This window comes from Gobius niger (assembly GCF_951799975.1).
Source record: "Gobius niger genome assembly, chromosome: 15".
Lineage (NCBI taxonomy): Eukaryota > Metazoa > Chordata > Actinopteri > Gobiiformes > Gobiidae > Gobius > Gobius niger.
The window spans coordinates 20,629,997-20,641,812 of record NC_136866.1 but is presented as its reverse complement, the minus strand read 5'-3'; the positions used below and the strand labels follow the sequence as shown (position 1 = coordinate 20,641,812).

Here is an 11,816-nt window from a genome sequence, read left to right as displayed (position 1 = left end):
GATTGCATCTGGGTCCTCATTCCACCTTCGCACCTCCAAACCGCGACACAAGGATGAAAACTCAACAAATGCGGCAACAAGCTTTTGGATTTGGGTAAAGCCAAACTGGAGAGAATGTGCTCGGTTCAGGCGGGGGTTAAGAGGTTAAAATGTGTTTTGAACATTATAGGATTTCATAAATGACCCGTCTGTGCCTCAAGACAATTATCCCATCCGAAAGCAGATTGAACTACACTCTTATTGTTGCCAGGTCCTATACTTTTAAACCAGTTTGGAAATAAACCGATACATTCCCAGCCAGTGCAGCCTCCAGTCGCTAAAGCTTTGAACTCTGGAGGTTTTCAGCTTTCAAATGAGGAATGGCCTGTTCACAGCTAGTGACTTTTTCAAAGCGCAAAAAACCTCCTACAAACATTCACTTTCATTTTACTCCAACAACATGTCCTCAAATCTTCGAGAAAAATATTTTTTTCATACGCCTTCTACAGCCAAGCGGCAGATTAATTGATTACCAAAGCAATTGTTCGTTGCAGCCCTTGTCAGAAAATGAAAACCTACCAGGAACTCTAAAAATAACAGATCCTGGTGTATCATAGAGACCACTGTGATGGAAAAGGAAGGCTCATACACTGAAATATAAACTCTAATAATGCACCTTTAAAGGGACAATACGGAGTTTAAAAATGTTAAAATGATGTATTTTCCTCCCCCTACATGTTCCAGCCATGTCCTAATGTGTAGAATGAGCTCAGACCTGTTCACCACAACTGCCTCTAAAATCCTGCACTGTCACTTAAAAAGGTGTTACTTCGGGTCTGAAGTGCCGTCATGCAGGGGTATTATGCTTTTTTCAATCACATAGCACCAGTCTATATCACACTACAATGATGACGAAACCTTCTGTTAGTCTGTAAATGCAGTAAATTAAAATAACTGCCTTGTATAAAATTGCTCTTTCAAAATGGCTGCACTGAATGTCTTGAAATAGGCCTCTGTCTCTTTAAGACGCTCCCTGACCCTTTCCGACACGCCCCCTCCACACGCTGTCTGTGGTATCAGTAGGGAGGGGGTTCTGCTGAGGAGCAGTGGTTGGTTACTCGGCTGGTGACGAAAGCTCGGAGGCGTCTCCATGAGGTGGGGGCGTTCCTAGGAGGACTCAGGCAAACCTATCCCTAAAATGGCTGCCATCAGAGCTTTTACAGATTATTCAAAAATACGTGAATGTGCCAAGGCAACACTTCAGGCATGTTTTTAATGAGGGAATGACATAACATGATGTAAAGCTTGAAAAAGTCGATTTTGCATAATACCCCCCCTTTAATATAGAAGCTGCAGTTATACATAAGACCTGAGGTGGCAGTAGTGAGCATGAAATGACAAACTTGCATCTAGCCCTTTTAATGTAGAGGAAAGGCCTGTCACAAGCATCACTATATTGACTTATCGTTCAATAAATAAACTATTTTTTTTCTTTTTTGTGTGGCTTTTGTTGTTGCGTTTTCATCCAATAATAATAATAATAATAATGCCTTACACTTGTATTGCGCTTTACAAGTTACCAAGTTTCTCAAAGCGCCACACTGTCATCATTGTATACTGTTGTAGCCACAGCTGCCCTGGGGTAGACTGACTGAAGCGAGGCAACCAGTCTGCGCCATCGGCCCCTCCGACCACCACCAACCACACACACACTCCACTCACCCAGGCTTCCTGGTGTTACCAAACGGTCTCTATCCAAGAACCCACCAGGTCCATCCTGCTTAGCCTCCGAGGTCTGACGGGATCGGGCAGAGCAAAGGCAGTGTGACCAGATTTCTCCTTGAATGTGTGTTTTTGTCGCTTTTTTATTGTGTTATTGTTGCTTTTCCGGCACATTTTTTTCGCTCTTTTGACACATTTTTGCTTTTAGATTTGGGTGTTGTTAATCTTGGTTACAGCAGGGGTTAAAGGAACAGGCCACTGTTTTTCCATACTGAGGTCTGTTCTTACCTGAGCTTAGACAAGTTGATGCGTACCTGTCTGGCCCCTGGGAGAGGCCAAATATTAACAACATCTTTGGTCTTTGTGCGTGACTGAGGACACGCACAAAGAAAGACAGGTACGCATCAACTCGTCTAAGCTCAGGTAAGAACTTATCTCAGTGTGTTTACCTCTTACCACCCATTTTAACCAAGTCCTGTGTAAATCCAATCCCGTTGTTCTATGTCACATGTTGTCATCTACCATATTGTACCTCTGGTTGATTATAATGTTCTTATGCATGCCCCTAAAGCCTTATAGTTTAAAGTTTATAGCTTGTTTTTATCTACACTCTGTGTTGTTATGTGTTTTATGTGTAATGTAGCAGGTCTCACCAAGAACAAATCCTAGTTTGTGAACCTGTTTACAAACGACGGCAATAAAAAACTATTCTGATTCTGATCAGCGTCAGCCAGCAGAGGGGCCGCTATCACGGCGGATCCATTTTTGCACTTCCCCTGAAACGCCATCTTTGTAATCACTTCGTCCCACTTGTAGTTCCTGACAGACAGCGACCTCTGGTGGACAAGCAGATGTGTTGTGGGTGTTACAGACGCGTTGTGCGACGGCGGCTCATTATGTCTCTTTTATATAGATGTATAGATAGGTAGATAGAGATATGTACAGGAGGAAAGGCCCATCGATTTGTGTGGTACAAGTTAAAATGTGAAACGAATAGCTATATGATCTAGGCTTGTTTTAGTTTTTTTTCGGTCATGATGTCCATGGACTGTGGCTCACACACTCCATGTTCAAAATAGGCTACATTGTAAGCAAATGTTTTTTTTGTTTTTTTTTAACAAGCTGCGCCTTAACTCAGCAAAATTATAACAAATACAGGCTATATATATTAAAAAAATAATAATCTCCGCCTCACCCTCTGCGGGCGGTCTCTTTCTCCTCCTGCTCGGGTCCTCTACCAGAGGCCTGGGAGCTTGAGGGTTCGGTGCTGTATCTTTGCTGTTCCTAGAACTGCACTTTTCTGGACCGAGATGTCTGATGTATTTCCTGGGATCTGCTGGAGCCACTCCTCCAGTTTGGGGGTCACTGCCCCGAGTGCCCCAACGACCACGGGCACCACTAGTGCCTTCACCCTCCAGGTTTTCTCCAGCTCTTCTCTGAGCCCCTGGTATTTCTCTAGTTTCTCGTGTTCCTTTTTCCTGATGTTGAAGTCGCTTGGTATTGCTATGTCGACCACAACGGCTTTCCTCTGCTCTTTGTCCACCACCACAATGTCCGGTTGGTTCGCCATTACCATTCTGTCCGTCTGTATCTAGAAGTCCCACAGGATCTTGGCTCGGTCATTCTCGACCACCTTTGGAGGAGTTTCCCACTTGGACATTGGGGTTTCCAGCCCATACTCTGCACAGATGTTCCTGTACACTATTCCAGTCACTTGGTTGTGGCGCTCCATGTAAGCTTTCCCTGCCAGCATCATACACCCTGCAGTTATGTGCTGGATTGTCTCATTGGCCTCTTTGCACAGTCTACACCTGGGGTCTTGTCTGGTGTGATAGATCTGGGCCTCTATTGCTCTGGTGCTCAAGGCCTGCTCCTGTGCAGCCATGATGAGCCTCTGTGCTGTCCTTTAGTCCGGCTCTGTCTAGCCATTGGAAAGATTTCTTGATATCTGCCACTTCAGTTATGTTTCGGTGGTTAGGGTTAGGGTTAAGGTTACAGGGTTAGGGGCTTGTCCTCCCGTGACGGGACCTCCAGCACCTCATCTTCTGTTCCCCATTCCCCATATATATATTTATATATATTTAGAGTTTAACTTGGATACCAGAAGCGGATGCCTTCATGATATCCCAAATTGTTTGACGAGCAGCTATAGAAGAAAGAGTGGACACTGTCGGTCCTGTTTAGTTTTTGTTCTTTTATTCAACAATGATCACAGATGCCTAAAATGCAGCAACAAAGTCACAGTCAGATAGTCTGAAGTCATCTACCAGCAGTTCATGGAAGGAGGGCAGAGGGATCTGTGCAAAAGTAGTCATCCTCACTTCGTCCTAAACAAAAAGAAGATAAAGGCGCAGAAAGCTTCAGGTAATGACAATGACTTTGCTCAGGCCTTGTTGTGTCTTTGGCAACAGCATGCGATAAGCCTGTCCTGTGAATAACTGAATAAAGTACTGATATTGAAGGTCACCCCTTCCAACACAGCTTCTACAGCACTGTCCAATTGACATCACTTCACTGCACTGGTTTTCCACGAGTAATATTGATGTATAAGTGACATTTGCTCATCCCCGGGCGGACCAACTGAGTCTATCTTTTCTGCTTGTGGTGGGTAAGCATTCTCTGTAGAGGAAGACGAGGCACACAGCAAGTCTTGTGTGAGGTCCGTTGCGGCCATCTTTGTAGTTCCTAACATCTGAAAACTACAGTCTGATACAGTTATTGAGTGTCCATAAGTCTGATACAGTTATTGAGTGTCCATGAGTCTGATACAGTTATTTAGTGTCCAAGAGTCTGATACAGTTATTTAGTGATCATGAGTTTAGTTTAATGGTTTTGTATAGCCCAGCATCACAACAGAAGTTGCCTCACAGGACTGCACCAAACATTAAGGCAATAAAACAGAGCAATAAATATGACAATTTAAAGTTCAGGTTAATCCAGGCAAACATAATGTCCAATAAGCGTCGGCAGCAGGTAGCGACGAGGGGCGCGGGTGTCCCCCGTCCCTAGACTCTCCAGCACGGCAAGGAAAAACTCAGAAACCCGGCAGGGAAAACCGGAGCTTGGAGCTAAAGGCTCTGCCTCCTACAGGGATTTTGGAGACTCGAAGAATCACTAGTAGCCCTGAGTTTTGAGAGCGGAGTGCTCTGGTTGGCTGATTTGGAATGATGGCGTCTTGGAGATAGAGCGGAGCTAAACCCTTTATGGATTTAAATGTGAGGAGCAGGATTTTAAATTTTATTCTAAACTCAACAGGAAGCCAATGGAGAAACTTTAGCACAGGTGTAATGTGTTACCCATTCTCACAAATGGGTAATTTTACTCATTTTTATTGTTTCAAATAAAACCTTATACTCATGTGTACACATCAAATGAAAGACTAGGAGGTCCAGTCTTTCTCCTCATATTTGTGCTTGTAATTACAGCAAAGGTTTCAAAAGGTTCAAAGTCCAGTTTCATTCACCTGCAGTTTTTCATATTAACCACCAGATGTCACTGTTATGTCACAGGTTATAGGATAGGGACATCCTTTTGTCATCATCGAATTAATTAAAACCCCCGTGTCCAAAAACGGCAGATTTTAGGCCAACGCAGAGACTCCTCTAAAGACTCGCTGCGCATGCGCCCTGTCCCCTTGTCTTTCCACATTAACCTTCCCGGATCCGTTTGGCACAATTGATAACCCTTATTACCTGCGTTACCGCGGACAAATGATCATAACGCCTCCTTTGATCGCATTTGGAGTCTGAAAACGACATTACTCCTCTCCTCCCGTTTCCTGGACAGTGCCTGCTGGCCCGTGCGTCACCGAGGGGCCACGTCTAGTATAAAAGCTGCGCCTTTTACGCACGGGGCACTCGACTTGCCAGACCGTGTTCCGTGCGCACTCTCCTCCGTTTAGGATCACATATCTCCAAAAAAAAACACATAAAAATGTGGAAAATGAGCGCCTTGCAGCTCGGAGTGCTTGTTTTTGCTTTTTGTTTGACGACACAGGTAGGAAACTCTCGGTTTTGCTTGAGTTTAGTTTTACCCAGAACCCTTTTTCCATTTTATGTTTATGCACGTTTATGGATGTTTATGGATGTTTCTTGGATACTGCGGCATCGTTCGGTGGCTGAGGCGATATGGCAAGGAGTTTGGGGTTGCTTAGTTGGGGGAGTGCGTGTTTAAAGGCAAGGAAATGTTATAATCTAGGCCTATGATTCTCAAACTATGGTGCGTATTCCCACTGGTGGTACTAAGGCTTCTCCAGGAGCTGCACATGAAGGGTTTTGCTAGTTTTAATTTGAGATAATTTCATTTCACATGCTTTTATAGAGTATTTAAGCCTGGTTTCAACATGGTTTACCCCGAGTTTGCCATAAGTTGGCCTAGTTTTAGTGTTAGTTTTCAATTATTATCATTATTATTATTATCATTATTATTATGATTATTTTCATCTTGATCCAGAGTATGGGAGTGTATCCAGAGTTGGGTTGGACTTGTGCGCTCAGCCGCGCCGTTCCCAAATTGGTGCGCGTCTTAATTACAATTTGCTCATGAGCCATTTACAGCCCAGAGCTTTCTTTCTTTTAACTCCTTGTAATTCGAAAGCGGAATTCTCAGGCCCTCACTCGTGGCTATTAAAGATTCAAACGCAGCGCATTGTCTGGCGACGGGAGACCGGGTTGAGTTACATGTCTTACCTTGCGCCAAAGGTAACCAAATGCGCACGAGTGTATGAATGTGTTGACGGCCCGTTTTGTATGAAATAGTGCGTGTTGTGTGACGGTCTAAGATGTTTAATTAGTTAATTTGGGCACGTTGCGTAAGACTGTTATTGTCAGACGAGGTCAGTTGTCTTATCTCGAGTTGATTTGATAGAATTAAAGTGGAAGAAGTACTGAGGTTTGTATTTGAAGTAATTGTACTTGCTATTGAATGATCTGGAGGTAATTTAGGTCGGTTCATGTTTACATCCAAGACAAGTTCTACAGTCTACACTCAGGCTTTTGGCCATTGGGGAGAGTGGGGTAAGATGAGACACTTTTTGCATTGGTGGTTATTGTGTAAACACTGTAGAATAGATACAATATTTTACTATTAACACACATTTTGGGAGGTTGTATATGTGTTTGCATCTTCAAAAATTGTCTGGAAAATATGGTTTTAAAGATGTTGGTCTTCAAAATAAAAGGCTCCGTTTACCCCAGGAGCAGGTGAAGTGAACCAGGTCTTGGGTTAAATTGAACCAAATTGAATTGGAAAAAATTGTGTTTTTCTTTTTACATTTTAGTAATTCCCATTTGCAATTTTATGCAAAAATAATAATAATAAATATTTTACGCTCCATCATGCAATTTTGTTTCTAAAAAAACCTCCCAAAAATGTAATGTAATATTTCATTTTAATTTGCTTGTCTCATTCAACTGTCTATAATTTGTTATTCATTGTTTCTTCTGGCCCAGAGGCAATGTGTGGCAAATTACCACATTTTTTTCTTCTTTGAGAACACCAAGACAATGGTGTTTATTTAAAGGGACTATGTGTGTGCCATCATGCACAAGCTTAAAATAGAAGCTGCAGTTAGGCTTAATACCTGAGGTGGTAGTAGTGAGTATAAAAATGACCAACTTGTATCTAGTCCCTTTGAAGGAATAGGCCCCCGTTTTTACATAGTGAGATCTGTTCTTCTGAGCTTAGACGAGTTCATTTGTACCTGTCTGGTCTTCACGCGTCTTCTTCACGACTTGTTGAAACATGTAGGGGGAGGAAAATACTTAATTTTAACATTTTTAAACTCCGTATAGTCTCTTTAAAGGGGCTATATGTAAGTTGGCCGTTTTATACTCACTACTGCCACCTCAGGTCATATGTGTAACTGCAGCTTCTATATTAACCTCATGCATCACGGCACTATGGACCTGAATTAACAACTTTCTGAGTGACAGTGCAGGATTTTAGAGGCAGTTGTGGTGAACAGGTCTGGGCTCATTCTACACATTAGGACATGGCTGGAACATGTAGGGGGAGGAAAATACATAATTGTAACATTTTGAAACTCCATATTGTCCGTTTAACCTCTACCTTAAAAGGACCATCTCTGGTAATGTGTGCTGGTTCAGCAAGCAGGCCACTGAGGGCCACCAAAAGATGGTTTGGGGACCACATTCGGGCTGCATTCGGGCAGCACTTAGGGCATCCTTGCCCTAGAACAACATACTGACCACAATGCCTTGATAAAACACATTTAGGAACCTCCTCACGTCAAAAGATCTAAGCTTTCTGAAGAAAAATGCTGTGTGTGTGTGTGTGCAGCAGTAGTCACAAAACATCCTAACTCCAAAAAGGCTTGGATGCTAAAAAAAACATGCGCAATGAGTTTATAGATATTATCCCCGACTCAAATATGTAAATAATTCACTTGGCAACATTGGAAAGTGCGACAGTGTAGGCAGGGGACGGAGGCAAAGAAAAGTATTAACTTTTAGAAAATGGTGCTCTTCATTGCTTTCCAACGCCAGAGAGGATGGTACGATAGGAGGCAGAAAAGCCCCTAAGGCAAAGCAGGCGCTTTATCCTGAGTCTACAGGTATTTGTTTATCAGCCGTGGTGTTATCGGACAGCTAAGCCCCACACGCCAAAGCTCAGTGCCTATAGGCCCATCATGTAAAGTAGTCCTGTCTCCATGTTAATCCGTTGCCTCTTATGCAAAGGGACGTAAGGAGAAAAACAAAAACACACTCAGGTTAAAACAATTAATTATGTAGTTTTACAATCAATGAGTAAGTGAGTAAAAGGAATAGGCCTATATAGTCTTGATAAGGCTTACACAAGTGGATTAGACGGGTTTTAGGCAGATTAAACACTGTCATCAAGTTTGTGCCTAATGTCCGTGTGCACTGGTTCTTTAGTGAAGCCAAACTCACCTTGGGTCGTGGGACAAGCTATTTATCTGTCAGGGGCAGGGCCTATCATATCGTAAACAGCAAATTATAGTTTTTCAGAACATTCTAAATCTATACTAATCACTTATGGGTAGGGCTGGGTACTGTTTTTTCCAATACCGGTACTTAGCGATATTTGGTTTCCGATTTATTTGAGCTGAAACAACCAAGTCACTTCCTTTGATGTGTCCTTGGACCAACAGCATCAAAACTTGGATCTACAGATATAATATATATATATATATATATATATATATATATATATATATATATATATTTTTTTTTAATACCTGTTTTCAATACTTTAATTTCTTCGATTCTGGTAGAACCTACTGTAAACTTGTAATCATTTAACAGTACCCAGTCCTATTTATGGGCACTGTGTTGTGAACTTGAGCTAAACAAATCAGTTTTGATCTGAGTTAAATACTGCATGGCCACGTCTTAGTTATTGACTTGTTCAGCATTTCAGTTATTCATGGGCAGGTCCAAACAAATCCCATGCATAACATAACGGCAACTAATAGGACTGATTAACAAATAAGACCTAAGGCAGCAAAGTTTATTCTGCTGCACAGTGCACATTTATTTTTATACAAGAATAAATGCCCACTAATAAATATTATCACTTTAAAAACTCAATTATTCTCGTCTTATTTGTTGATGAATCTGTGCTGCTTTTCTCGTGGCTCTTTAATGACCATCCCAGTGTTTTATCCCCACAGTGTGTTTTATGCAGTTCGAGTCCCATTTGTGCAGAATGAGACTCGTCTGTGTGTGCTCTCTCATGCTGCTGGGAGACTTAATGGGTCCACATCATGCAGAATCATGTCATAATGTTAAACCCTGGAGCGGTGTTTTGTTTCATTTCAAATCTCTCTAGGCCAAGGGTTATACAGCAGTTGTAAAAGCCTGAACAAAGCTTGATAGAGGAACTTCTTTACCTGCTGTAGCTCGGACCAATACTGAACCAGGACTGAATTGGGGTGCCCCTCAAAGGTCTCATATCACTCCAGTCTTGTTCTCCACATGGCTTCCTTGTCATGATTCGTCTTTTGTTCAGGTTTTCTTGTGTTTGGTCTTGTCCTGTGTTTTATTTTGACATGTGTTCAGTCCTTGTGATTTTGCTTTACTCCTCTCGTTATTGCCTGCCCCGCCCTGATGTGTTTCACCTGTGCCCCGTTTCCTCTTGTATTTATACCCCTGTGTTTCCCTTGTCCTTTGTCGTGTCATTGTCTATGTCAGCCCTGGTCTGTTTTAGTTTTGTCTCTGGATTTTGTTATTTTGGTTTCCGTCATTAAACATCACCAGTTTTGTTGCAGTCCTGCATTTTGGGTTTTTACTTTCTTCGTTCCACCACACCATGACATTCCTGTAAAATTCAGGACTGCTTTAAAGATTTTAGTGCTGACTTTCAGAGCTTTAATTGGTCAAGCACAGTACCACAGTACATCCAGTACCTTTTGAGCCCGTACTCCTCTGGCCAGAACCCCAAGGTTCATTATAAGATCCTGGCTGACTCTGTGTTCTCTTTTAAAACGGATCTGATGACGTGTTTAAGAAAGCTTTTGGTTGATGGGTTGTCACTTGCGTCACTTTAATTTTATTATGTATATACATTATTATGTTTGTTTTTACCTATTCTCTTGTACAGCTCTTTGTGATTTTATCTGTGTAGGGCGCTTTAGTAATCAACTTTACTTTCTTACTCAAGTACTCAGACTAGACAGACGGGCGTGGCTGTAGTTCAGGCGGTAGAGAGGGTCGTCATTTGTTTGAATCCAGGCTCCCGCAGGTGCATGAGTTCTATAAATCGCTTTGAGCGCCTGATATGGATAGAAAAGCTATTCACCGATACCATAAATGCATAATGAACCGCGTCAATGGGACATTTCTTGAAGCATGAGGCACATGTCATGTAATTATCCGATTATCCAGAGTTGATACTGATTCTAATGTGAGTAACTTGGGGCGTAGGAACAGTATATTAGGTTATTGAAAATGTGACGCTTGGATCGGTTCTTAACTGGTGGAGCTTTGAGACCCACCTTCAAGCATTTTGATGGAAATATTAGGTGAACTTTTTGTCCTGAATGACCCAGAGTTCTGCTGATTCATGCATTGATCCTCAGCCTAACTCTGACAATGGTCCTGAACCACAGTATTAAACATCTCATCATGTGTTCTCTACTCCAGGTGATGTCCCAGAACTCAACAGACGGAAACAGCACGATGAACGGCAACATGACTACGCAGTCCCCAGGCCCCCTCAGCAGCTCCACCAACAAGCCGACTCCCAAGGGGGCGGGCGTGGGGCTACAGGTTGGGGCGGGGGCTGTGCTGGCCCCGGTGCTGCTTGCCCTGCGTCACTTCTGCTGATGTACCAAAATGCCACGACTGCGCACCCCTGGCTACCACAACCCTACCCCTCAGTGCCACACATGCTATACTGCTTTTGCCCCACACGATGATCCGCTCCTGCTGATGTCCCACACCTCCACACGATGATCCGCTCCTGCTGATGTCCCACACCTCCACACGATGATCCGCTCCTGCTGATGTCCCACACCTCCACACGATGATCCGCTCCTGCTGATGTCCCACGCCTCCACACGATGATCCGCTCCTGCTGATGTCCCACGCCTCCACACGATGATCCGCTCCTGCTGATGTCCCACACCTCCACACGATGATCCGCTCCTGCTGATGTCCCACGCCTCCACACGATGATCCGCTCCTGCTGATGTCCCACACCTCCACACGATGATCCGCTCCTGCTGATGTCCCACACCTCCACACGATGATCCGCTCCTGCTGATGTCCCACACCTCCACACGATGATCCGCTCCTGCTGATGTCCCACACCTCGACAGGATGATCCGCTCCTGCTGATGCATGAAGACTTCCCTCTTTGAAATGCTACTGCCGATGATCCGAGCAAACCCAGCACTATTGCGTCAGGGCGGGGCTACTAGGTGGGGTAGGTGTGCCTTTGGTCTCTGGCCTCCTCTCTGTCCAATCAAACCCAGCCCCCTTATGGTGATGAAGGGACTTCAGGAATTACTGCTTACATACTGTACATACCACATGCCACACCCAGGCTGTGTCCAAATGTCCACTCTATTCCCTTTAGTGCATTATTTGGTGGTCATGCCATTTTGTAGTGGTACCCGAATGTCCAGAGAG

The 11,816-nt window shown here is 43.5% G+C and overlaps 1 long non-coding RNA gene across 1 annotated transcript; it reads left to right on the top strand.

The window, feature by feature from the left end:
• Positions 1-5,340: 5,340 nt before the first annotated feature.
• On the top strand, positions 5,341-11,497 carry LOC306974678. The gene is made up of 2 exons (XR_013793654.1): positions 5,341-5,697; positions 10,827-11,497. It is a non-coding gene; the product is annotated as an uncharacterized lncRNA (long non-coding RNA).
• The last annotated feature ends 319 nt before the right edge of the window (positions 11,498-11,816 follow it).